This window comes from Physeter macrocephalus, chromosome 20 (genome assembly GCF_002837175.3).
Source record: "Physeter macrocephalus isolate SW-GA chromosome 20, ASM283717v5, whole genome shotgun sequence".
NCBI classification, from domain to species: Eukaryota; Metazoa; Chordata; class Mammalia; order Artiodactyla; family Physeteridae; genus Physeter; species Physeter macrocephalus.
The window spans coordinates 75,892,926-75,918,198 of record NC_041233.1 but is presented as its reverse complement, the minus strand read 5'-3'; the positions used below and the strand labels follow the sequence as shown (position 1 = coordinate 75,918,198).

General features: G+C 44.3%; 1 non-coding gene across 1 annotated transcript; it reads left to right on the top strand.

The window, feature by feature from the left end:
• Positions 1–21,372: 21,372 nt before the first annotated feature.
• LOC112064253 (U6 spliceosomal RNA) lies at positions 21,373–21,479 on the top strand. The gene has a single exon (XR_002891438.1). It is a non-coding gene; the product is annotated as a U6 spliceosomal RNA (small nuclear RNA).
• The last annotated feature ends 3,794 nt before the right edge of the window (positions 21,480–25,273 follow it).

Genomic DNA, 25,273 nt, shown 5'->3' with positions numbered 1-25,273 from the left:
ATTAGAAATGAAAAAGGAGAAGTTACAATGGACAGCACAGAAATACAAAGCATCATAAGAGACTACTATAAGCAACTCTATGCCAATAAAATGGACAACCTGGAAGAAATGGACAAATTCTTAGAAAAGTGTAAGCTTCCAATACTGAAGCAGGAAGAAACAGAAAATATGAACAGACCAATCACAAGAAAAGAAATTGAAACTGTGATTAAAAATCTTCCAACAAACAAAAGTCCAGGACCAGATGGCTTCACAGGTGAATTCTATCAAACATTTAGAGAAAAGCTAACACCCACCCTTCTCAAACTCTTCCAAAAAATTGCAGAGGAAGGAACACTCCCAAACTCATTCTACGAGGCCACCATCACCCTGATACCAAAACCAGAGAAAGATACTACAAAAATAGAAAATTACAGACTAATATCACTGATGAAAATAGATACAAAAATCCTCAACAAAATACCAGCAAACAGAATCCAAACAACACATGAAAAGGATCATACACCATGATAAAGAGGGCTTTATCCCAGGGATGCAAGGATTCTTCAATATGTGCAAATCAATCAATGTGATACACCATATTAACAAACTGAAGAATAAAAACCACATGAGCATCTCAATAGATGCAGAAAAAGCTTTTGACAAAACTCAACACCCATTTATGATAAACACTCTCCAGAAAGTGGTCAAAGAGGGAAGCTACGTCAACATAATAAAGGCCATATACAATAAATCCACAGCAAACATCATTCTCAATGGTGAAAAATTGACAGCATTTCCTCTAAGATCAGGAACAAGACAAGGATGTCCACTCTCACCACTATTATTCAATATAGTTTTGGAAGTCCTAGCCATGGCAATCAGAGAAGAAAAAGAAATAAAAGGAATACAAATTGGAAAAGAAGAAGTAAGACTGTCACTGCAGATGACATGATACTATACATAGAGAATCCTAAAGATGTCACCAGAAAACTACTAGAGCTAATCAATGAATTTGGTAAAGTTGCAGGATACAAAATTAAGGCACAGAAATCTCTTGCATTCCTATACACTAACAACAAAAGATCAGCAAGAGAAATTAAGGAAACAATCCTGTTCACCACTGCAACAAAAAGAATAAAATACCTAGGAATAAACCTACCTAAGGAGGTAAAAGATATGTACTCAGAAAACTGTAAGACACTGATGAAAGAAATTAAAGATGATACCAACAGATGGAGAGATATACCATGTTCTTGGATTGGAAGAATCAATATTGTGAAAATGACTATACTACCCAAAGCAATCTACAGATTCAATGCAATCCCTATCAAATTACCAATGGCATTTTTTTACAGAACTAGAACAAAATCTATGACAAAGGAGGCAAGGATATACAATGGAGAAAAGACAGTGTCTTCAATAAGTGGTGCTGGGAAAACTGGACAGATACACGTAAAAGAATGAAATTGGGACATTCCCTAACACCATAAACAAAAATAAACTCAAAATGGATTCCAGACCTAAATGTAAGACCAGACACTGTAAACCTCTTAGAGGAAGAGCATTCTTTGACATAAATCACAGCGAGATCTTTTTTGACCCACCACCTAGAGTAACGGAAATAAAAACAAAAATAAACAAATGGGACCTAATGAAACTTAAAAGCTTTTGAACAGCAAAGGAAACTATAAACAAGACGAAAAGGCAACCCTCAGAAGGGGAGAAAACATTTGCAAACAAATCAACAGACAAAGGATTAATCTCCAAAATATATAAACAGCTCATGCAGCTCAATATCAAAAAAACAAACAACCCAATCCAAAAATGGGCAGAAGACCGAAACAGACGTTTCTCCAAAGAAGACATACGGATGGCAAGAGGCACATGAAAAGCTGCTCAACATCACTCATGCAAATCAAAACTACAATGAGGTATCACCTCACACCAGTTAGAATGGGCATCATCAGAAAATCTGCAAACAACAAATGCTGGAGAGGGTGTGGAGAAAAGGGAACCCTCTTGCACTATTGGTGGGGATGTAAATTGATACAGCCACTATGGAGAACAGTATGGAGGTTCCTTAAAGAACTAAAAATAGAATTACCATATGACCCAGCAATCCCACTACTGGGCATATACCCAGAGAAAACCATAATTCAAAAGACATGTGCACCCCATGTTCATTGCAGCATTATTTACAATAGCCAGGTCATGGAAGCAACCTAAATACCCATCGACAGATGAATGGATAAAGAAGATGTGGTACATATATACAATGGAATATTACTCAGCCATAAAAAGGAATGAGATTGAGTCATTTGTAGAGAGGTGGATGGACCTAGAGACTGTCATACAGAGTGAAGTCTAAGTCAGAAAGAGAAAAACAAATATTGTATATTAACACATATATGTGGAATCTAGAAAAATAGTACCGATGAACTTGTTTGCAGGGCAGAAATAGAGACACAGATGTAGAGAACAAACGTATGGACACCAAGGGGGGAAAGCGGGGTGGGGGTGGGGGTGGGATGAACTGGGAGACTGGGATTGACATGTATACACTGATACGTATACAATAGGTAACTAATAAGAACCTGCTGTATAAAAAAATAAATAAATAAATAAAATATTTTTCCTGCATCTACTGAGATAATCATATGGCTTTTCTACCTTATTCAATGTAAATCGTGATTTAAATTGATTGATTTTTAATGTTAAACTAATCTTACATTCCTGGTATAAATCCCACTTGATTATAGTGTATTATCCTTTTTATATAATGGTGAATTCAATTTACTAACATTTGGTTAAGGATTTTTGCATCTATAGTCACAAAATTTATTGAACTGTAGTATTGGTTTGTTCTTTGTAATGTCTTTGTTGTTTTTTTTTATGAGGATAACCATGGCTTTATGAGAGATAAATTTGTATAATGAGAGTGGTAAGGGCAGAAACAGGGTAGGGGAAACAAGGTGGAATTAGCACATTTATAAAATGAGACCCAACTGAATGGCTGCATATAAATAGAAACTTTACTGGGTCTTAGTTACAATTTTAGTTTGAGTTAAAAAAAATACTAATTCAATATCAGACTGGTTTTACTTTAAAACAAAAAACAACATCCAGAACAAGGAAGGCAATAATTAATTCCTCCCTCCTCTAAGACAGCTGAGTCTCTCCAAGGTCCAGAGTTCAGTTCTGCCCACCACATTTAAAGACAAATTGGACTGAATTCCAGGGTACCACCACCAGGATGGTGCCTTGAAATTATGAAAGGATTAGAAATGTTCCCACCGTGAAGGGCAGGAGAGTGAGGAGGACAGGCTGGCTGTGTTCAGGCTTGTGAAGGGCTGTCAGGAAGGAAAGGAATTAAATTTGTTTCCTATGGCCCTAGAGGGTAGATCAAGGGACAAAGGGTGGGGGGTGGGTTTCAGTTCACCATAAGGACTTTTAAACAATTACAGCCAGCCCAAAACTCAGTCTTGGATGTAGTAAGTTTCCCTTCACTGCCTGAGTTCAGGAAGAGGTAGCCCAGTCACCATGGAAAGGGAAGATGCTGTAGAGGGCATTTGAATCTGCTTTGGCTAAATACTTCACATGGTGCCCCGGCCCTGTTCCATCATGCCTGTAATTGCCCCATGAACAAAAGTCTTTCTGTGTAGCTTCCACACTGTTCGTCAAAGAAAGAAAAAGGGCCCAGATCCTTACAGTTGGGGTCGCCAAACACCAGGACTAATGTTTGATAAAGTTTTGGTGAATTTTAAAAACTAGAATAATCCCATCTGTTTTTCATAAAATCAAATTTGTTCAATTAAAGGATTCTCCTTTATGCCCAGATTATGCCCTTACTGCTTTTCTTTGGGTATTAAAATGTCTTTTATGGAACGTTGGTGATAGTGGATGATCTTGTTTTTACGTCTTTACCCAACAAAATTAAAATTGGCAGCTCTATCTCAAAATCTCTAAGTTTTATTACGGTTATTGCTTTGTTAAATACTAAGTCTACAGCAGCCCCCCGACTCAGCTAGGTCACCATGAGGACCCTGTACTTGTATCAACCACAAGTAACTAGGCTAGATCTTCTTAAAGTGTGCTCCTTGAGGGGGTGGGGGGAATTGAAGCAGTTTGTGTCTAGATTTCTGCATGTCTGCGAAATACCTAAAACTGGGAATAGTTTTCACAGTTTTTATCGATCTTCAAAGGTGACCAACGTCTAATTTAGTCTGAGGATACTGAAGTTAGGTTGAGTGATTGAACTGAAATGACCTCTAAGGTCCCTTCCCAACCCTACAATTCTAAGCTATCGTGTTTTCAAGACCCCAAGCACAGAAGGTTCTTTGTGCATGGATAGTTGTCTGAGCCCACGTAGGGAGCCCTGGACAGTCAGGGAACATTCATGAAATCGCTGAGAACCCAAGGGTATAAAGGAGATTCATGCCTCATCTCTCTAACTTCATTTCATCTGGACTCTCCCTGGACACTCCAAACCCCAATGTAATCCCTTCAATTCCTAAAGCAAACAAGGTCATTTCAAAACAGAAATTCTCACATCCTTCACTTATTAAGTCCCAATTATTCTTACTCTGCCAAAATGTTAAAAGGTGATGGCGTCATCGTACAAATATTTGAGTTGCCAACTCATGGTCTCTGCTTAAATTCTTCTTTTTTTGGAACACACTCAGACCCAGTTTGAAAATATGCTTTCAGCTTCTGCAGTGTAGATAGGTACAGCCAGTCTTGGGGAAGAAGTTTTCATGATGAGAATGCTTTAGACATGCTGGCCAGTTCTACTCTGAGACTACAGAGCAGCTGAGAAGCTATACAAGGTGGCTTTTGTTCGAGTGGCAATTAGCATAAATTATAGACAGGGGGCAGTGTCATTGTGCAAAGGATTCAGCCAAAGTAGACCCAGACCCAGTGTTCATTAGACCAACCAAAAGCTGGAGAACCCTCTTTTAAAAAATTAAACAAGCTCTCAGCCTCTTTGCTCCAGTTATAACAATACTGAGAAGTGTGCTTCCTCTCGCTTACAGACAGTACCTGGAGGATGCTCCGGGGGGGGAGCGCTCTAAGTGTTGGGTCTTCGACTGACAAATGTATTCAAGGGGAAATTGCTGGTGTGATTTTATTCATTATTAGGAAAATGAAGGAGTTGAATTGTCCTGTCTTGTAGCTTCTGTGCCAGTTATAATAGTATCTCTGGTTATTTTATTTTATTTTAAATCAGACATTAGAGTATGAGGATCCATTCTGGTCTCTATGGGGTGGGAGGGAGACAGTCTGAAGAAGGAGATCAGAGTAATTAAAGGGAAGAAGGGGAAATTGGGCACAGCAAGTCAAAGAGCCTCAGACGTGAGAGGGAGCTCAAGGCTCACCTGATCTACAAGGGGTCCCAGTTCAGCCCTTTTAATGGTCATTAAGAAATAAACCAAGTCGCCCCTATTGACAGTATCCCTTTGTGTACTTGAAGAGAACGACTGTACCCAACCACCCCAAGTCTTCCCCACACAGAACGCTCTCCGGTTTTATGTGTTTCTGGACTCCCAGATCCTTCACCATCCCCTTTCCTTCCTCCTGCATGCTCCTGTGTCTCATCATTCCACTCTCATCTAAAATATGGAAGATTAACCCCGGGGAAGGAAAGCCTAGAAGCCTCTGATAACCACTCTCAAGGCTTTCAAGAGTCAACAATAGGAGAATGCTCTTGACACTTCCAACTTCCCAAGCAAACAAGTAACACTGTGTTGTCTTAGAAGGAGCTCCGAGTTCTGTAGGACCTCAGGCGTGCAAGCTCCTTCCTGGTTGTCTCATGTGCTAGTTAGCGTCTGACCTTGCAAAAAGCCCACAAACCCAGGGGTCAAGAGCCTGGGCCCAAGAGCCAGCTCTGCCCATACTTTCTTGAGGGGCTTTAGGGATGGCACCCTGTGCCCCTGAGTCAGTCCCACCTCTGGAGAGTCCAGAAGGACTGGACTTCTGAGGTTCCCGATGGGTTGGGGTAACCGCAGAATTACTGCTGGTAGGACTCGAGGACCCCTGCATTCATGGAGCCTTGTCTAGAGGCCAAATGAAAGGATAGCTATCATCCCAGGAGAAAATGGTGTTCAAAGGGCATCCCTGAGCTGGAAATGTTGGGACCCACAGGACAAGATGACTTCCAAGGTCCTGAAGCCCCTTGCAGTTTAACTAGCCCGTAGAAGGAGGAGTCCTGATGAGCTGAGATATCTTCTCCAGGTCTACTCTGCCTCTAGACGAGAATTTGGAGAACCTGCTCCCATGGATGAAACCTTCCCACCTTTCACATAACGGTTTTTTTTTTTTAATTGAAATTTAAAAATTAAAAGTCAAATGTAAAATCTTAACTTTTAAAGCATTTTATATAGATAGCTAGTGGGAAGCAGCCGCGTAGCACAGGGAGATCAGCTCGGTGCTTTGTGACCGCCTAGAGGGGTGGGATAAGGAGGGTGGGAGGGAGATGCAAGAAGGAGGAGAGATCAGCTAGGTGGTTTGTGACCACCTACCTAGAGGGGTGGGATAGGGAGGGTGGGAGGGAGATGCAAGAAGGAGGAGATATGGGAACATATGTATATGTATAGTTGATCCACTTTGTTATAAAGCAGAAACTAACACACCATTGTAAAGCAATTATACTCCAATAAAGATGTTTAAAAAAAGCATTTTATAGTAGTGATTTTTACAGATTCCACCTCATGCAGAGCCCTACATATTTTGTCAAATCAAGCTCCTTTGTTCTCAACTTTTTTTAAGTGGTTTATTACAGTGATAAAGAGCTTGAGTTTAGGAACCAAACAGACTTGAGTTTGAAACCTGGCCTCACTACTTACTTAGCTGTGTGACCTTGAGAAAGTTACTTGAGCTTCTGAGCCTTAATTTCCTCACCTGTAAAATGGGTGTAAGCGTCTAGGTCTTCAGAGGTGTGGTGAGAATTAAATGAGATACTCCCTGTGAAGCACTTAGCAGGTCTAGCCCCCAATGTCAGCATGATCTCTTCGGAATCCATTGGATCATTTTTATTAAACCAAATTTTAGACCTTGGGCTTTCAGATTACATGGCAATCAGTCTTCTGTGGGAGGTTTATACCTGATAGAGGAATCTAGCCTAATTCTCATATTTCAGAGTGAGGAGTTACACTCTCACAATTAATTGCACAGACAAAAACGCCCCCTGGGTAAAGTTTGTGAATTCAGTACCCCTTGGCTAATTTTCCAAGGACCTCTTTCTCCTCCCCTCGCTGGGCATCTGCACCTCATCTCCTCTTGGCTGGTGGATTTTTCTGGATGAAGTCCCACCTCCTTCACCATCCATCCCCTGAGCCCGGCCTCTAGCAGCTTTAGAAGTAAATCAGTCTTGGCTTCCCTGATCACCCAGGTCAGCTCCCCTTGAGGAGAAAGAGAGAAATCTGCCTAATGTGACGTAGATAGGAGACTCCCTCAACTCAGTCCAGGCTCACCTCTTCCCCACCCCATGAATGTCTTCATGTGCCCTGAGAGCAGATGTGGTGAGAGCATCCCAGGCAGGGGAGCCACTTGTGCAAAGGCCCTGCCTAGAGGTGGAAGACGACGGTGCTTTCTACCTCAAGAGAGGCTAGGGTTCCGAGGCAAGATCTGAACTTAAAAGCTCCTGGCCTCACACTCTCTAGTTTTGTTTTTGTTTTGTTTTAAAAAGAACCATTTTTTTTTTTAGTATCTTTAGTTCTTATTTAGTATTACAAATGTTTATAAAGGACACTTAGGTCAATTCTCCTGGTAAGTATATAATTGTACAGAGTAAGGGGACCATTTTTGGACACTACGCTGCTTTATACAGATGTCTAGTCTTGGTTTTATTACCTCCTCAAAACGGAAGAGGTGGCTTTATTTGCACCACCAGAGTCCTCAGGAATGAGGCAATCCAATCCTGAAGTGATGCACGGTTTCAAAACCTCAAGGCTGTATGCCAATAAATGCAAATGTGGTACCCGTTATAGTTAAAGACCCAAGGTATGCACCCCAGGAGAGACTTACTAGCACACTGTATGTCTGTTGTGGTTCACAAGGATTGTTATGTTTAATTACAGCTTTCTACCTTAAGTCAGAGAGTCCACTCCATGAAAGTGTTTGCCAGGTCTAATTCAAGAAATTCAATCTACGTGTGAATCACAAATAAGCTTTCACCTCCTGGAGCTCGTCATCAAGCCAACACTTTTGACTTCACAGCTCTCCGTTTCCAATGGTCCCGGAAATAAAAGTATCAACATCAGAAAGACCATTTGAATTTTCCCCTATTTGTGACCAGGCTGAAGATACGGTCGGGGGCACTTTGGAGCCAGAATCTTGGGTCCCAGCACTAGCTTTGTTGGTGGGGTTCAGGAGACCTAGCAGGTCCTAGCAGGATAACTCTGAGCCTCAGTTTCCTCATCTCTAAAATCAGAATAATGGGGACTTCCCTGGTGATCCAGTGGCTAAGGTTCTGCAGTCCCAATGCAGGGGGGCCGGGTTCGATCCCTGGTCAGGGAACTAGATTCCACATGCCGCAACAAAGATCCTGCATGCTGCAACTAAGACCCGGTGCGGCCAAATAAATAAATAAATATTTTTTTCCCACTAAACTAAAATAAAATAAGAATAAGGATCATTTTGTCTCTCGTCTACAGCCTTAGAAGATGAATCACTCGTCCCTTCCCTGCTCTCCCAATCCAACTCCCCTTCCTGAAGAGGCTATGGATTGTTGTGCGATGCCTTGCTATTGTGGGAACTGCAGGTCTGACCTGTGAAGTGCCTGGAACAGTACAAAGTAAGCACTGAGCACAAGGAAGCCTTTGCTGTCACCATCTCCGTGCTAATTACTCCTGGTGTGTGTCCCTCAGCCTCAGCCTCGGAGGCCTTTACAGCCTCTGCTGCACCAGGATCCATTTGCAAGGCCGCCTGCAGGCAGCAGCTTCTATTTCCAGGCATTCTTCAGCAGGAGAATATTCTTGCCTTTGGTGTAGAGTCGTGGTAATGATTCAGACACTCCTCTACCCTAAACAGATTGTAAATTTTTCCTCAATGGAAAAGAGAATACACTATAAAATATAATGTTTCCTGAAGGGTTTGCAGATTTTCTTCCTTACAGTTAATCATGTTTTGAAGCATTTAGGAAACAAATATAATGCATCTCTTTTTTCCTTAATCATGTGCAAGTAAGTTCCCCCTCCAGATGGAAAAACTCTAGGTTTTTAAATTAAGACCATGATATCTGCCTACTTTTCAATGTTTCATTCAGTTTCAGAGTTGGAAGGGGCCTCGGGGACCACTTCATTCAATGCCTTGACTTTCAGAGCCAAAGACCCAGGGCCCAGAAGGATGAAGTGACCTATCTAAGGTCACATAGCGTGTCAGGGACACGGCTGAGATGGACCACAGGCTTCCAGATCCACAGTCAACTGTGCCTCATTCCTCTCTGCGCTGCCAGAGGAAAAAAAAAAGCACCTTGGGAATGAGAATGAAATAAGGTCTCTTTCTGAATGTTCGTACATCACCCACAATTGGCAGGCTGGACTTTTAGTATGTTTGCAATGGTCTGACTTAATAGGTGTCTTATGTGTCACATTGAAATGTACTCAGGGGGAAGTGCTGGGGAAACCCCAAATCCCTCTATCCAAATGAAGCAGGTGTTGCACGAGATGCCAGAGGGACACCAACCCAAGCAGAGAGGTCAAACATATTAAGTCACCACATGCGGCAAGTTTCCAGATGCAGCAAGCAGTACGTGGGAAATCCTTATACTACAAATCAGGCTTTGTGGTGGAGCAGAAATTCAAATGTAACCGGGCATTCCATACTTTACCTGGCAACCCTAACCAGATAGGCTTTAAAAATACAGCATTCAAAGGTAAGTCCCAAATTGAAAGCCACAGAGGTAGATGCTCCACGCTGTTGTTTTGAAACCAAACTGCTTCTCACATGGGCAACTCTATGTAACGTGCTTCAGGGTGATTCTTGACAGGAATTTAATTATATACTCAAGGTGAAGGAGTTTCCAAAGTGACATAAGAATCCATGAAGAAACTTAAATTTCAGGTTTGTCTCTCAGTTCAATCAAAGAGCACCTCTCACGTATAGAGCAGCCCCTCTAGTCTCCCTGTCTCACTCCTGCTTCTCGGAGGCCATGTCTTTATAGACACTTGCCCTCTACCCTCTGCACCTCTCATTCAATGCTCAAAACACCATCATACTTTTATTTTATTTTATTTATTTATTTATTTATTTTTTGTGGTACGCGGGCCTCTCACTGTTGTGGCCTCTCCCGTTGCGGAGCACAGGCTCCGCGGCCATGGCTCACTGGCCCAGCTGCTCCGCGGCACGTGGGGTCTTCGTTGTGGCCTCTCCCGTTGCGGAGCACAGGCTCCGCGGCCATGGCTCACTGGCCCAGCTGCTCCGCGGCACGTGGGATCTTCCCGGACCGGGGCACGAACCCGTGTCCCCAGCATCGGCAGGCGGATTCTCAACCACTGCGCCACAAGGGAAGCCCACCATCATACTTTTAATATGCAACCAGGACCATTCTTGCTAAGGTATGTGATGACTAAGTACACTAGATGCTCATTATTTGTGGTAGTTACGTTCCAGGAGTTCACCGTGAATACTGAATTAGCATATACTGAATCACTGCCCCAGTGGGGAATACAGAGTTAGGTTTCTGCAAGCCTCTGGGCACATTTTCAAACATCAGTAAATACACAACCTTCTTTTACGTGTGTTTCTGTTTAAAGGCATATTATTTACTATTTATGGTTTCTTCATTAACACCGAACTTACGGCCAACAGCATTATAACTCGTGCCTGAATGAAACATCTACACACATATTTTCACTGTAAGGCACATCACAGCCTTCCTGCACTTAAGGAATACTACACAGCACTTCAGCACTAGGCTTGGGGTTGTTTTAAAATCACCAACAAAAAGTACAAAAAAATGTGAAAATCATGGCACTAAATAGATTGAAAATGACACTTGTTACCAGTGACCATCGACTCCGCCAAGCTGGGCGTCGGTCCTGGGAGCAGCCCCAGAATCCCACATGTCCAGCTCCAGCTTCTCCAGTTCCAGAGCTCCCGGTCCACCCCAAAAGTTCCTGGAGCCCAGGCCACTGGGCCTGCGACTTCCCCTGCTTCACGTTCCATTAACCGGAGCAAAGGAAAGAAATGGATAAAGCTCAAGAAAAGGGACACAGGCAGTCACAGGTAAGAATATGAGCGACAGCTACTGAGCTGTGCCCAGCTCTGTGCTAAGGGCTTCCCTCCATCTCTTCATCGAATCCTCAGCTACTGAGCCGTGCCCAGCTCTGTGCTAAGGGCTTCCCTCCATCTCTTCATCGAATCCTCAGTCCAGCCTCGTGGTAGATAGAGAAAAGTGAGAAGCTACATACTTTGTCCAAGGTCACCGTCGATAGTTGAGTATCAGACAGATTCCAAATTATGTTTGTCTGATTCCAAAGCCTTGCTCCAGATCAGAGCTTAGCAAACTACAGCCTGTGGACCAAACCCTTGCCCGTACATCTATGTATCATCTACGCTGCTTTTGAGCTACAAGGGCAGAGATGAGTGGCTACAACAGAGAACTCATGGCCTGCAGAGCTTAAATATTTACTGTCCATCTCTTCACGGGGAAAGCTTGCTGATCTCTGCTCTAGATCACTCTGAGATGCTGCCTCTTGGTGAGAAAAGCATAAAGAAATGACGCTGCGGGTGAGTTCAATAGGCTGTAACTAATCCCCACCTAGGTATCAGTCTCCCTGTTTACAGATGAGGAAACTGAGATGCAGTCATTCAAGTATTGTCCGAGGCTCCAACTCCTGAGTGGCAGGACTCGGATTTGAGATCACATAGAACTTCCTCCAAAGCTAACCCTCAGGCCACCAAGATCTAGAGATGAGGCCAAGGCCTGCGTGTCTGGGGCCCTGAGACTTTCACTTCTGCTTTATCTTCATGCATTCGTGACAGATCTACAACGCAGGGCAGAGAGACCAATCTCTGCCTTGTACATTAATTGTTCCTAAAAGAATGCCACAATTCACAAATGCTGATTTTGATTAAAATAATCAAGATGATTTCCTACTTCCAAAATACTGACAAAATAGCTTTTTTATCTATGTAGACAAAAAAGTAAGCGAGGATTATTTAAATCAAGATTATGTACAACATGCATCCTAATTACTACACAATTACCTAGCTAAAAAGTGGATATTAGTGAATGTTGTTTTCGGCTGGCAGTCAAATCCAAATTAAGAGCATTCTAGGCTGATCTGGATCACAGATAAAATTAAATTAATGTGACTCCAAGCCAGCTCTCTATTTATAAGCAAAGCTCAACTACAAAGAGAAAAGAAACATTTTCAGATGCAAAAATATGCCTCTGAACACAAGCCAAACATGGATTTTTAATTAAAGCACCAAGATTTCTTTTTTTCCTACCAACTGTTCCTTTTGGGTATTGCTAGATATGTCAGGGCTAGCCTGGAAATTGGGCCTGGGATTCTGAGGACAGCTGAAGGTCGGAAAGCAATGAGGATGGATTTTCCCAAAGTTCAACCAAAGGAGTCATATGAGATGGGAGTCTGAGCTCCCACCTTCAAAAAACTCCCTGCGTTCCAAGATGAAAGAACTCCAGGAGGAAAAGAGAAAGAAGACTTTTATTTTGAGACAAGTTATCTGACTTCCAGCTTCGTCTTATTCCTCCAACCACACCCCGGAGTGAACAGGAGAGAGAAATGATAGCCTGGGCCAATGTTCCTCTGACCCAAGAAGACTGACACTTCACAGGTCCCCAGCGCTGCCCTCCACTCTGCATCTCATATGGATGATGGCACGGATTTCTCGGCACAAGGCAAATGGGTAACAGGAAACTGGTACCCCATTAGCAGTGGGACCATGCCCTATGGTCCATCCTGAGGCTCCCATCTGTAATTTGACAGAGTTTTATGACCACCTGCCATGGCAGAGCAAGACCCAGCACTGGATTTGAAGACAACCAGATCTGCGCCCTGGTCTCAGTTCCCACATCTGTCGAATGGGCACATCTATCTCACAGCATGGTGGCCTGGGTGAGAGGGGCTGGCAGGGAGCAGGCTGTCAGTCAACTGTAGTTCAATACAAAACACACTCTCAGAGCATCAGAATTGCAAGAGCCTTTTGAAGGCTATCTGGCCAAACCCCTCTTTTTCTAGTTAAGGAAACTGGCTTGGGAACCAACGTCACCCCTGGTGGGATGGGAACAGAACTCAGGCCGCCTGACTCCCAGCTGCCGATCCTTCCTGCCCATCTCACCTCCTTCTCCTTTGATTGATGCCCACTGAGTCCAGTTGTCATTTCAAGTCTAGACAGGCCTACAGGGCTTCCTGATCCCTTATAATCACATCTATCCTACAGGCTGCCCGAGCCCCTGCTCCCTTATTCATCAGTTTAACAAATATTTATCGAGCACCCTTGGTCCCTCATTCAGAAACGTTTGCTGGCAAAGAGTAAAACACCAGCAGACTAGTTCAGCCAAGGAAGAAAACAGCTCCCATGCCGATGATGACCTCTATGTGGGAGGGGACACATCATGAGCCCCGTTTTTAGCGGAAGAGAGTCAGATTTAGAGACATCAAATCTCCCGCTGACTCCACTGCCCTGTCGCTGGATGTTGGCTATCATCGGTTATTTCCATCGCTGTCTCTCCCATTACCCCAGCTCCCCATCTTCCCCCACCACGACTTCCGGCTGAGTTGTCCCCTGCCCAGCCCAGTTGAAAGGGGCCTCCTTCTCCTCTGACTCAGGGCACCTGTCCCTCTGTCCCTATTTGGTCTTCCAGGCCCGGCGCACAGTGATTTGGGGGCTGGTGCCTCACAGGCTCCTCTGATGTTTGCATCACGTGACCTCTCACGTGGGAGTGAAATGCCCAGCACCCCTCCCACCCTCCCCGCAAGGGCAGGAAGGGGTTCTCATTCCCTTGCCAGGCACAAGGAATGCCCTTCTTGGCTCCCAGCACCCCAAGGTCCCAAGACCGCGGCAGTGAAGGAGATTCATCCTCCACCCATTCACAGGCACCCCCAGGACAGGCCTGGGAACTTCCCTGGAGGACCACACTGGGCTCTCCCTGCTCTGAGAACGTCTGGAGGGCTTTTTGCCCCAGGACTTGGGCAGAGATAATTCAAGGTCATTGTTGCTGGGATGCTAGGGAAGAGGACCCTCTTGAGGAGCCCTCAGCCCAGCCTCAGCCACCTCCCCAGCCTCAGTCTTGCTTGACCTTCCAGAATATTCCTAGACTGGGCCCTGGAGGTGACAAAGAGACCTCTCTCCCCGCAACTTGGCTGCCTGTGTCCGCCCACTCCGATGGGGCCTTGACCCAGATAAACCAGACAAACCAAAGGCAGCCAGCTCGTCGGGAGCAGCTCTGACAGTTAACACGTTCTTCTCCGCGAGGCAGATCTGCACAGCAGAGAAAGCCAGCCACACCCGAGTTCCAGCCCCAGCTCACTGCCCCGTCCCCAAAACAGCCCTTCCAGCTCTTGTTCCTGACATCTCTATGCTTCCTCGTGAGCAAGGGATCACCCTTTCTGTGTGATCCTGGACAAGCCATAACCTCTGAAGTTCAGTCTGTGCATCTGTAAAATGGAGACGATAATCCCTCACCAACATACTCCCCGGGACTGTTCGGGAGACCACATGCAGCTGTGCATGTTAGGATGGTGATGACGATGACGATGACAGTGTTTCTGATACCACGTGCAGCTATGGGTATGTCCATACAATTGATATAAGACCTAAGAAGGGGGCGGTCACAGGGCTGGTTCCTTGGCTCAACAATGGACCCTGTGCTTCTGGGATGAAGGGCCTTGGAAAGCCAGAAAGGGCATTCTTGATATAGGAGCCGTGGGGAAAATAGGAAAAGTCATGAGACCTTGTTTTGGACCCCCAGCTGGTGAAGCAAGGCCTTCCCACACCATAGGGTTGGGGAAGGGCCCAATGTGTGCTGAATCAATGGAAGTTATTTATACTGGGGGCAGAGTGAACCTCTTAGTTTGCTCTGGAAGCTGCTTGTGGGCTCAGTTTGACCCCTAGGGGTGAGGGAGAACCTCATGGGGTGTTACAGGGCTACCAGGAACCCGGCCCCACAAGGTTTGCCATGCTCCCTGGATGTCATCAGGGCCAATCTCAGGCCTGCCTCACCTACTGAGTGGGGATTCTTGCCAGCTTCTGCCTTTGAGGCACGTGCTCTGATGGGCCTTCTGAATGTTCTCTGGCCTGAGGCTTGGGGCCATGTCTGCCGGGCTGTGAGGGGGTGTGGGGGGCAGCTCATGCTGTGGGTGGAACCCAGCAATCCGTAATTTTCAAGAGCTCTCCCAAACACACACCCATGAAATATCGGGAAACACCATTCTGAACTATGACCTGCCACCTAATCTAAGTGTGCTCTGTCCTGTGCCCATTCTAAATTTCTTCTGCTTCTTTATTATTCCATAATGTCTCTGATCTCCAGTGTTTCCACATAATGGTTCCCCCCTGCTACCCAAAACATCCATTGCTTCTCTGACCAGGAAGCCTTCCTTGACACCCACCCCCATCCCTATCAAAGTGCATTTAGGGCCCTTCCCAGGTGCTCCCCTAAGGGATCTAAGGACTGATCACCTTAGACTGTAATTGCCTGTTGGCTTGTAGGTCACCGCTTCCAGAAGGTGAGCTCCATGAGGAGTGAAAGCACCATTGTAGGTCCAAACACCTGGCATTGCATCCGGCTTATAGTAGCAATCTCTACAGACTGAGTACATGAGGAAGTTTGTCTTAGTAACCCCCCAACACCCAATACAGATCATGGCTCTACCTTCTGAGACCACACATCTCTCCCAGAGACAGAGGTGGTGCATGGCTGGCCACTCAAGGAAGTGGATATGTTTGGGGTTCCTCTCAATGGACGCTTCCATCTAAAACCAAGAGACCAGTGGGTAAGAAGGACCCTTTCCATTCTGGTCACTGTGGGACAGTCCCCTAGCTCGGTCTCACACCTTTGGTCTTTCTGGGTTGTAGGAAGACTAAAGATCTGGTCTTCCAGCCTCTAGTGCATGAGATTTTAATTTGCTGAGGGCAGGCTCGAAAAACAGTGTCAATTCCCTTCCTTCAGTGCTCAGAGAATCAAGAGAGAAAACGTTTTCAATTTTGACAGCTTCATCCCCTTGGCTGGTGATAGTATATGCAAACTTCTTTGCCAATTCATCTGGAACCAGGCTCTTTCAAGCATCAAACCAGACCAGAAAGCTATAAAATGAATACAGATCTCTGAACGACAAATTGGCATGCAATCTTTTTCCAACCCAACATCCAAGGACAGGGTTGGCTTTTGTGAGTGTGTAGCGGGGAGAGTTTGTGGTTGCTATTAATTTGAGGGTTTTGCTCTTGTTTGTTTGTTTGTTTGTTTGCTTATTTGGGGGCTTAGTTTGTTCGCGTATTGTTTTTCACTTTCCATTTTTTCCAATCACCTTTGTGAAAAAAGGCTGTTCTGTCATCTCCTGTCGGCAAGATCAGGCACAGCTTCTATATTTGAAGTTGGAAGACATAACGGAAATCTAGCACTTGAAAAACCCGAGTGATTTAGGCAAAGAACGGCCATTCCCATTTGTGAAAAAGCTGTGGTTAGCCCAAACTTTTCAACAAGACATTACTGATTGTGAACTGAAGTCATTATACCCCAACTTATAAGCCACTGGACAAGGACTTAAAAATGAGAGACATTTCATAGGTTTTCCTCAGCCCCACCTTTCACAGCTGGCATCCACCAACAACTCTAAGAACAAACTTAACTTTTCTAAACAAAAATAATTTCATCATTTTGTGTGGCATTAACACCCCGCTACTTCGATATGTTATCTATATTTTTCTTGTTGACATCCAACCAATTCAGAGCTAAAAATCCATCCTCCGGTTTTTCTCTGGGTCATAAATCATAGAAAGGTTATATTTTATGAAAGCTGAAGCTGAGAAGTAAACAGCATATTTATATCCAAAGAGTTTCATCCATTAAGCAGCAGTGACAGGGCCCTGTGGGCCAGAATCTAGTTTTCTTACTTAAAAAGCTTAGTTCTTTTGTAGACTCCTGCAGGGACCTATAACAGTTGGAATTGGGTTTTTTATGCCTGTGAGGCCACCGAACGAATGTTACACTTTTCCATTATTTTCTTTTTTCTTCCGAGAAAACTAGGCTACCCGCTTATTGCCTAAAACCTACACCCCACGATCGTACTGTCATAAAATCTGTCCTCTGCTCTTTCTTCCCACATCTTACCAACATCCCCAAACCTCGTTTAGACTTAGTGTCCTACAAGGTTATGCTGCATTTACTGAGATGTGGGAAGGCTCCCTGTGATGATTTAAGCTGACGGGTGGCATCCCTGTATAAAACTTCAGCCCAAGGGGTACCTGACAGCTTTGACCTCCTCTACCTTACAAAAAATAAAAATAAAAAAGCTTAAATCTTAATATCTCCCTTGTTCATGCTTGCGAATGCCTTAACGTCTCCATCACGAGGTGGCTGAAATAAAAAGGCATAAGTCTGGATCTTGCATTTCATATTACTGCCCACTATTAAAATGTTAGTATGACTGCCCCTTGGGCTATTAAAAGATGATGCACGTGTCCTGTCCGCAAATGGTGTAATCTGTGGTCATGAATCCAGATCTAGATCTATGCAGATAAGGTCGTAGACGTCACACCACTATTACATCAGGCAAGTAAGTATAGGTTCAGAGTCAGCCGAGAGATCACCCTGAAACTAGCCAAATAATCACTGACAATTAAGAAAATGAAGCATCTGAGTCTCAGTGCTCTTTTAGCCACTTCGCACATATATTTGTTCTTTTGATGTCCTGTGTGAATAAGGGTGCTTTATCTGACTGCTGATGGGCTAAACAATGTGTCTGAGTTGTAATATAGAACTCAATTTGCTGGGTCTGTCATCTGAAAGGCCTGGACAATTTATCGAACACTGCAGATGAAAGAAAGAGAGGGGAAAAAAAATTTTAAACTGACCACTTCTAAAATGAAGAAAATAGGACAGTAAAGGGTATTGTAATATACTTTAATCTTCCTTAATGTAGAAAAATACGAAATGCCATTAAATCTTCCTTTGAAATGGATGTTGTCGCATGGCTTGAGCCCCCAAATCTAGTTAATGAATCTATTTTTAAGGCAAATAAACAGGAAAGAAGCGGTGAAGGAGTGATCCGTGCATATTATACAACTAATTCGGAAGATGAAAGGAAGAAAAATTAAAGTTAAATTCACATAAATATTAGAGGTAAGGAGAATGGTTGCAGGTGTAAAAAGGGAAACATGCATTTCCCTTTGGCTGGTGTTGGAAACAAGCAGACACTTTCTTCTCAAGAGCAAAGTCGGGAAAGATGAAAGTGTTTCAGAGGGCCCAATAATTAACGTTTTAGAAGGTTTTCTTAATAAAAAATGATCCAACAATAATAACGATTTAAACATTTTATTTGAAAAATTAAATTGATTGCAAGCGTTCATTCGTGAGGAAGTGGCGTTTACAGAATTTGGATGACCTTATCCAATCAGATCTCCCCTTTAATCACTTTAAATGGAGCCAATATACAAAAAAAAAGCTGGAAGCAGTCCAGATGCAAAGGGCAGTAATCTGGGGAGATGAACAGTCCTCCACAAAGGGCCCACACCAATCTATTTACCCTTCCTTCTTTGTTGCGGCCAGAACATTACTAATGGAACTCAGACCCTGTGACTAAGAGTCTGCTGGGGAGATGGGCTATGCTGGGGAGTCTCACCGGTGTCCACGTCCACCACCCATGTGGCAAAATGGCCTCGGGGGCATTTATCTTCTCCTTAAAATAAAGAAACTTCTAGCAAGTTAACACGGTGCAGAGGATTAATCTTGGGCAAACTTAAATTATGAAGGATGCCAAGGCTTAATACCTATTAACTTTTAAAGCATTATAAATGACACTTTGTCCCAAGAGCAGAGTACATAAAACATTTTCCTCAGACGTTTTTTAATGTGATCTTCACATTGGAGCCCCTTTTCTTGTAAGAAACAGATACCCGCTCTCTCCTTTCTCTGCTTTGGATACCACGTGGGCAAACAGGGACATCCCCACCGCCAGCCTCCACACATTCAAGCAAACAATGGACAGCAACCCATCTCTCAGCATCCCAGACCCATATTCTTAGAAGCTGAAGGCCCAGCTTATGTCTAATGTCCACTTTGGTCCAATTTATAGTCAGGGAACAGATCACATCACACACATGTGGCTGCAAGGACATGGGGGCGTTGGGGGCAATCCTCGGAGAAGGGGAGAAGAGCCTGGAAGACCTCTCAGAGGTGCCTTTTGCCCAGAGCGGGGGAACATAAAAACTAAGAGCATGAACTCGCATACAAGAGTGCCCAGCTGTGTGACCCTGAGCAAGGGTCTTAACCCCTGTGCACCTCTGTCTCCTCACCAGTAAACTGGGGTGGTAAAGCCACCTGTCTCCTAGGGAGGGCTAATGTGGGGAGTAAATGAGTTAATAGAACACTTTTCAAACCATGCCTGGCAGATAGTATAGGGGACGTATCCTTTATAACTGTTGACTATTATCACTGTTATCTTTGTTTGCCCCATTTCTTCACATGAGGAAACTGAACTTCAGAAAGGTTGCATGCCAGGCTCACAGTCGTAAGGGGCGGCCTCTGACATCAATCTTCAAACTACTGCTCTGCTTATGCCCCATCAGGGCTGGACCGCGTGCACAGGCACTCCGGCAGGCTAATGTTTTACACCATTCATTCACTCCTCAACAACTACGCCCTGAGTGCCGTCCCAGCGAGGGAGAGAAGGGAGGCCGTGGCACAGCGTCCCGCCATGCACCGGACTAGCCCACTCATCAAAACCAAGGCCTTGGGCTCAGCCAGACCTACCCTCGCAGAAAGCCCACTAGCTCTGGTCGCTCAGGCTTGCCCCTCACCTCACCCCGACAGGCAATCCAGAGTGTTCCTTCCAGCCACATTCACCCCTCCGCCTGGGGGCAGTGTAGGGACACTTAATTTCTCCATCACAGTAAGCTTCCCTTGATGGGAAGCCACCACACAGGGCCTGGCATTGCTAGTTGCTCAATAGGGGGTAGCCATTACTGCTCTGAAGGGAAAAACAAACAATGATGGAGCACCTACAGGCTCCGGGGAAGGATGCGGGTCCACACGTGGGGCCAGTGCTGATGCTTTCACACCAAGCCTTGGGCTCAGGCTCCAACGAGAGCCTCTTGGTGCCAAGATGACCAACAGTTTTGGACTGGGCATTGGTCAGCCCAACCTCACAACACACTCTGTTGTCCAGAGAGCCGTGGACAGGGGCAGGATACCCCAAGCTTTGCCCTAGCCTGGGGCTCTTCTGGGTGCTCAGAGGGTCTTCCAATATTTAACTCAAACTAATCTTTTACTGTACATCGTTTGCTTTTATCATAATCATGTGCCTTCCAAAACAGAACACAGCGGAGACACTCCAATGCATTAACCAGGGTTGCAGCTTGTTTTTGAGCACATCTCAGAATAAATTTTCTCCTCTATTGCTGTTTAATTGATGAGTATCCTTAAATCTCAAGGTAAGCCATTTTTTATCATTTGCAAGCAAAATGTATTCACTGTACTAAAAAAATAATCTAACATGAATTGGAGCTGAGGCTGCTATAGGTTGCAAAGATAACTCGTAAACTCAGATTCACAACAGTTTTATGGTTCTTATTGATTGATTTTTAAATATTGTTCATTTGAACTTCTAAAATAAATTTAAACAGTCCTTTTAATCTGTTACATATGTTAGTTTTCCCAATAAAATTGTATTTGAAAAAAGACTGAAAGTCTCCTAACAAATCTCTGACAACAATAATGCTGGGGGGGGTAAGTATGTCCCAAACAGTGCATAGAATTTTTTTAGTATTTTTTTTTACCATTTTTTAGTAATTTTAGTATTGGTTGTTTATCTGAAATTCACATTTATCGGGCCATTCTATATTTTACCTGGCATCTCTACCCCATATCCAAACCAACTGACTCACTATATTGGGGTATTTTTCGTTCAGTTTGGTTTGATTTGGTTGGGTTTTGTTAATGCTAGTTTAGGTTTTGTTTGTTTTTCATTGGCTTTCCTGCCAAATCTCTTACCCTGGGCAGTCCTCAGTTTTCTCACATGAATGAGACGAGTAGCAGCCATCATTCCACCCACATCGCAAAGGGCGAAGACATCAGAGAATGACAAGAGGGAAGAATCCTGAGAGCAAAGGCAAAATGGGGAGAGCGGTGGGTTTCTTGGCGGTGGCCTTTCCCCTTCTTTGACGGGAACACTGGGACACTACCCCTCTGTTTAAAAGACTATGCCAGTGCTCGCTTTGGCAGCACATATACTAAAATTGGAATGATACAGAGAAGATTAGCGTGGCCCCTGCGCAAGGATGACACGCATATTCACTAAGGGTTCCCTTTTACCATGAGAGGGGTGGGATAGGGAGGGTGGGAGGGAGGGAGACGCAAGAGGGAAGAGATATGGGAACATATGTATATGTATAACTGATTCACTTTGTTGTAAAGGAGAAACCAACACACTATTGTAAAACAGTTATACCCCAATAAAGATGTTAAAAAATCCCTTCCAAGATTCTGTGGTCTGCAAAGGGGGGGGGACGGGGAGAGGGATACATTAGGAGTGTGGGATTAACATATACACACTACTAGGTATAAAATAGATAAACAACAAGGACCTACTGCATAGCACAGAGAACTATACTCAATATTTTGTAATAACCTATAAGGGAAAAGAATTGGAAAAAGAATAGATATACAGAGATTTAGATAGATATGTATAACTGAATCACTTTGCTGTATACCTGAAACTAATGCAACATTGTAAATCAACTCTACTTCAATTAAAAAAAAAAAACTATGCCATAGGTACACGGACAATGAATTAAACACTCAATATGCAAACAGCTCCAGTAAGTTAAAGAGAAAGCTGACAGCCCTCAGTAGAAAAATGATGGGACATGCCCTGCAATGCAGCAGGCTCCAGCACCTACTAACCGTGCATCTCAGGAAGGATCCTCAACCTCGCCAAGCCTCATACAGACCATAGGGTCTATGAAGGGGGTTAACATAAAGATTAAATGAAATAATACATCCCATAAAACATTCGGTGCTGGCGCTGTTCCCTCAGTTAATGAAAGCTGTACTTAATCACCTCAAGAGAAAAAATACATAAAAATAAGCAAAAAAAAACAAAGAGAAAAATTCTACTTTACTAGAAATAAAGTAAATTGAAATTAAAATCACAATGAGGTATCATACTGTACTTATGAAATTGGCAAAGAGATTTTAAGGATTTTAATAACATCATTTAAAGGAGCAAAAAATGTTCATAAATATTCAAGAAATGAAGAATGATTAAATGAATAGTAAGAGAATAAACATATAGAGAATGATTAAATAAACAATGAAATTTTTAAACAAATAAGGGAATGGTTAAACAAATTATGAAATTCTTTATGCTGTACATTATAATAACGACCATATAGTATTTTTGTGACAAGAAAAAAATTACTGGTTAAAGAAAATTGATGCTGAAATACTGGGAAGTGAGGGTGGGTTAGGAAGAGATTACAGAATGCTCATTGTATGTGTGTATAACCATCCTTTTCCTCCCCCCTCCCCCCGTTCTTCCTCTTCTGTCTCTGTGTCTCCCTGTCTCTGTCTCTCTCTCTCTCTCTCTCTCCCTCCCTCCCTCCTTCCCAGGAAGAGCAGCGACCCGCAGTTTCCTACAATGCACTGCTTTCGGTGAGCGTCCTACCAAAGTCCTGACTGATGCGGGGTACAATTACAGACTCTTGACATTCTATTTTGAAGCACCCCACATTGAACATCTTGGGGCCACTCTTCCCATTAGAACTGCTCCTCCTCCAGCCCCTTGCAGACAACCACCATTCATCCCAAGAGCTGGGGGCCGCCCCGAGAAAAGGAGGACCTGGCCTAATCACAGACACACCAGGACGGTTCACGTTGGACCCTCCCAGGCCATTTTCTCTAATCCTACACCAACGTCCAGTGACCGCATTCTGCATTCATTCTCCAAGACAAGACGTAACAAGCACCAAAGCTTCGGGTCCACTCAGGGAGCCCTCAGTCTGAGGCGGACACTGACCCTAAGTTACAGTACCCCGAGATGCAATAAGACGGCTGTTGTAATGGTGAGGTACACATAGGACAAAAAGCACCACGGGAATAAGAACAGGGGTTTGGGAGTCTGGGATGGCTTCACAGGGGGAAAGTGCAGGAGCCACTGGAATCTTTGAAGCAGGGAAGAATATTCCAGACCAAGAGAAGCGCATACTCCAAGCCACCAAACTCGAGACCATGGCAGATCAGGGACCCTACGGGTGTTTAACGTGGGGCGGGGTAGAGGTGGTTGGACCAGGCCGAGCAGAGCCCTGAATGCTCAGTAAGGGGCACCTGCTTCATCCGGTCATGCTATAGAATGGACGGACAGGCAGAGATTGGCCAGGATCGGCTCCTCGTGGACACTCGACCGCCTGTCCCCCTCCCCTGCCTCTCTGTGCTCAGGGAGAAGTCGGCCTCAAAGCCCCAGTTTTCAGATGGTCACAGCAGAGGGTTTGTTCAAACACCAGGACAAGGAGGTTTCCAAGCAACACTCATCACTTCGGCCACCAGGATAGCAATCCTTCCCAGACGCACGCCCATAGGACCCTCACCGCCTTCTCTAGACCTGCCTGGAGCGCCCAGCCTTGGCCCCAGAGTAGACGTTGTCTAGACAGTGGCTGAAGGCCACGTCCCTGGACTCACCAGGTCAAACCAGCAGCCCAGGGGCTCGAGGGAACTGGGAGTGGCCTCTCTCCCGAATCCTGATCTCAGGTGGCAGCTGGGGAGGCCTGGACACAATCTGTCCTCCGCCCAAGACAAAGCATGTCTCCAGCCAGGTACGGCAACTCCGAGAAGACAAAACAAAGCGCCACCATTAACTCCTTGCCTGCACCGGCCCTGCTTTCTTTAAATCCAGTTGCAATCTTAGAAGCCCGACATCGCCTGAAACAAAAGCCTCACTGATGCCTGGAAGATGGCTTTGGTGAAAGTAGAGCTTATTTCACAAAATCAAAGCAAAGAAAAATATTGAATACAATTCAGACGCGTAACGCATTATTATGGGCGTTTATGGATTTTATGTATAATTTCATGTAAAGTTAAGAGGCTGAAGCGATCTCTTACATTCAGCTGTACTATCAGCCCAGCTCCAAACAATGTTCCACATCTTATTATGTTCACAGTTGACACACTATCAGAGAAATGTGCAGCTGTCTTACTCTGCTATTCATTTCCTCATTACTATTTTATAAATATATGATTAACAGTTATTGCAGCTGCCTAATTCACATTTATTGCAAATGCAACCCCACAAATGAATGCTCAAAGCAAAGAGATGTGGTTTTAGAGTAATTTAAATTTTACAGTTCCATTTACCCTGCTTTTTAATTTACTGCATAATGACCCCATTAGAATAAAGCACATCTGGAAGTTCTTTGGGGAACATTTAATTTTCTGGGGCTTCAGTACTAACAGAACTTGTACCATAAAAGCCCACAGATGCCGACTGTACAAATTTCCACATTTTATACCAAGATGCCGGTTAATTGTACAGACGAGACAACGACAGCAAAGAGTGAAGGTACGCTTCCCCGTGCTGAGAAGTGAAGACACCGAACCGGGATCTCACGCTTTGCAAAGTTTGCCCCTCAAAAACCTGAAACCGGCTGCCTGCTTTTCGATGTCCATTTGGCTCTGTTCCTTTTCAGGAAAGAGGCCACCTCGGACCATGAGCTCCCCTGGAGCTTCTCTTGCTTTTCCCACACAACTTTGTCCCAAACCCTATTTGGCCCTCACCGTGTGTAAGGGAAAGCAAGGTCGTTTGCAGAGCTCCAGCAGCCACGAGAGGCGGGTGCACGAGCTGGGCTCAGCCTAGCCCTCATCTGCTGATGAGGACGCTACAGCTGCGGCCAGATTCCAGCAGGCCACGTTAGCGTACTCATTCAGAGTATTCAAAATTGATCTGAATATTCAATACAGATCACTGCAGCAGAACTCATGTATGAGAAATGTGAATCCACTGCCATTGATTAGCTAATTTATGTTCTACAACTAATCGAAGCACAAATCTCATTAGCCACAGGTCAGTAAGGCTCAGAGAGAAAAAGATAATCATTTTGGTAGCCTAGTTGGCTG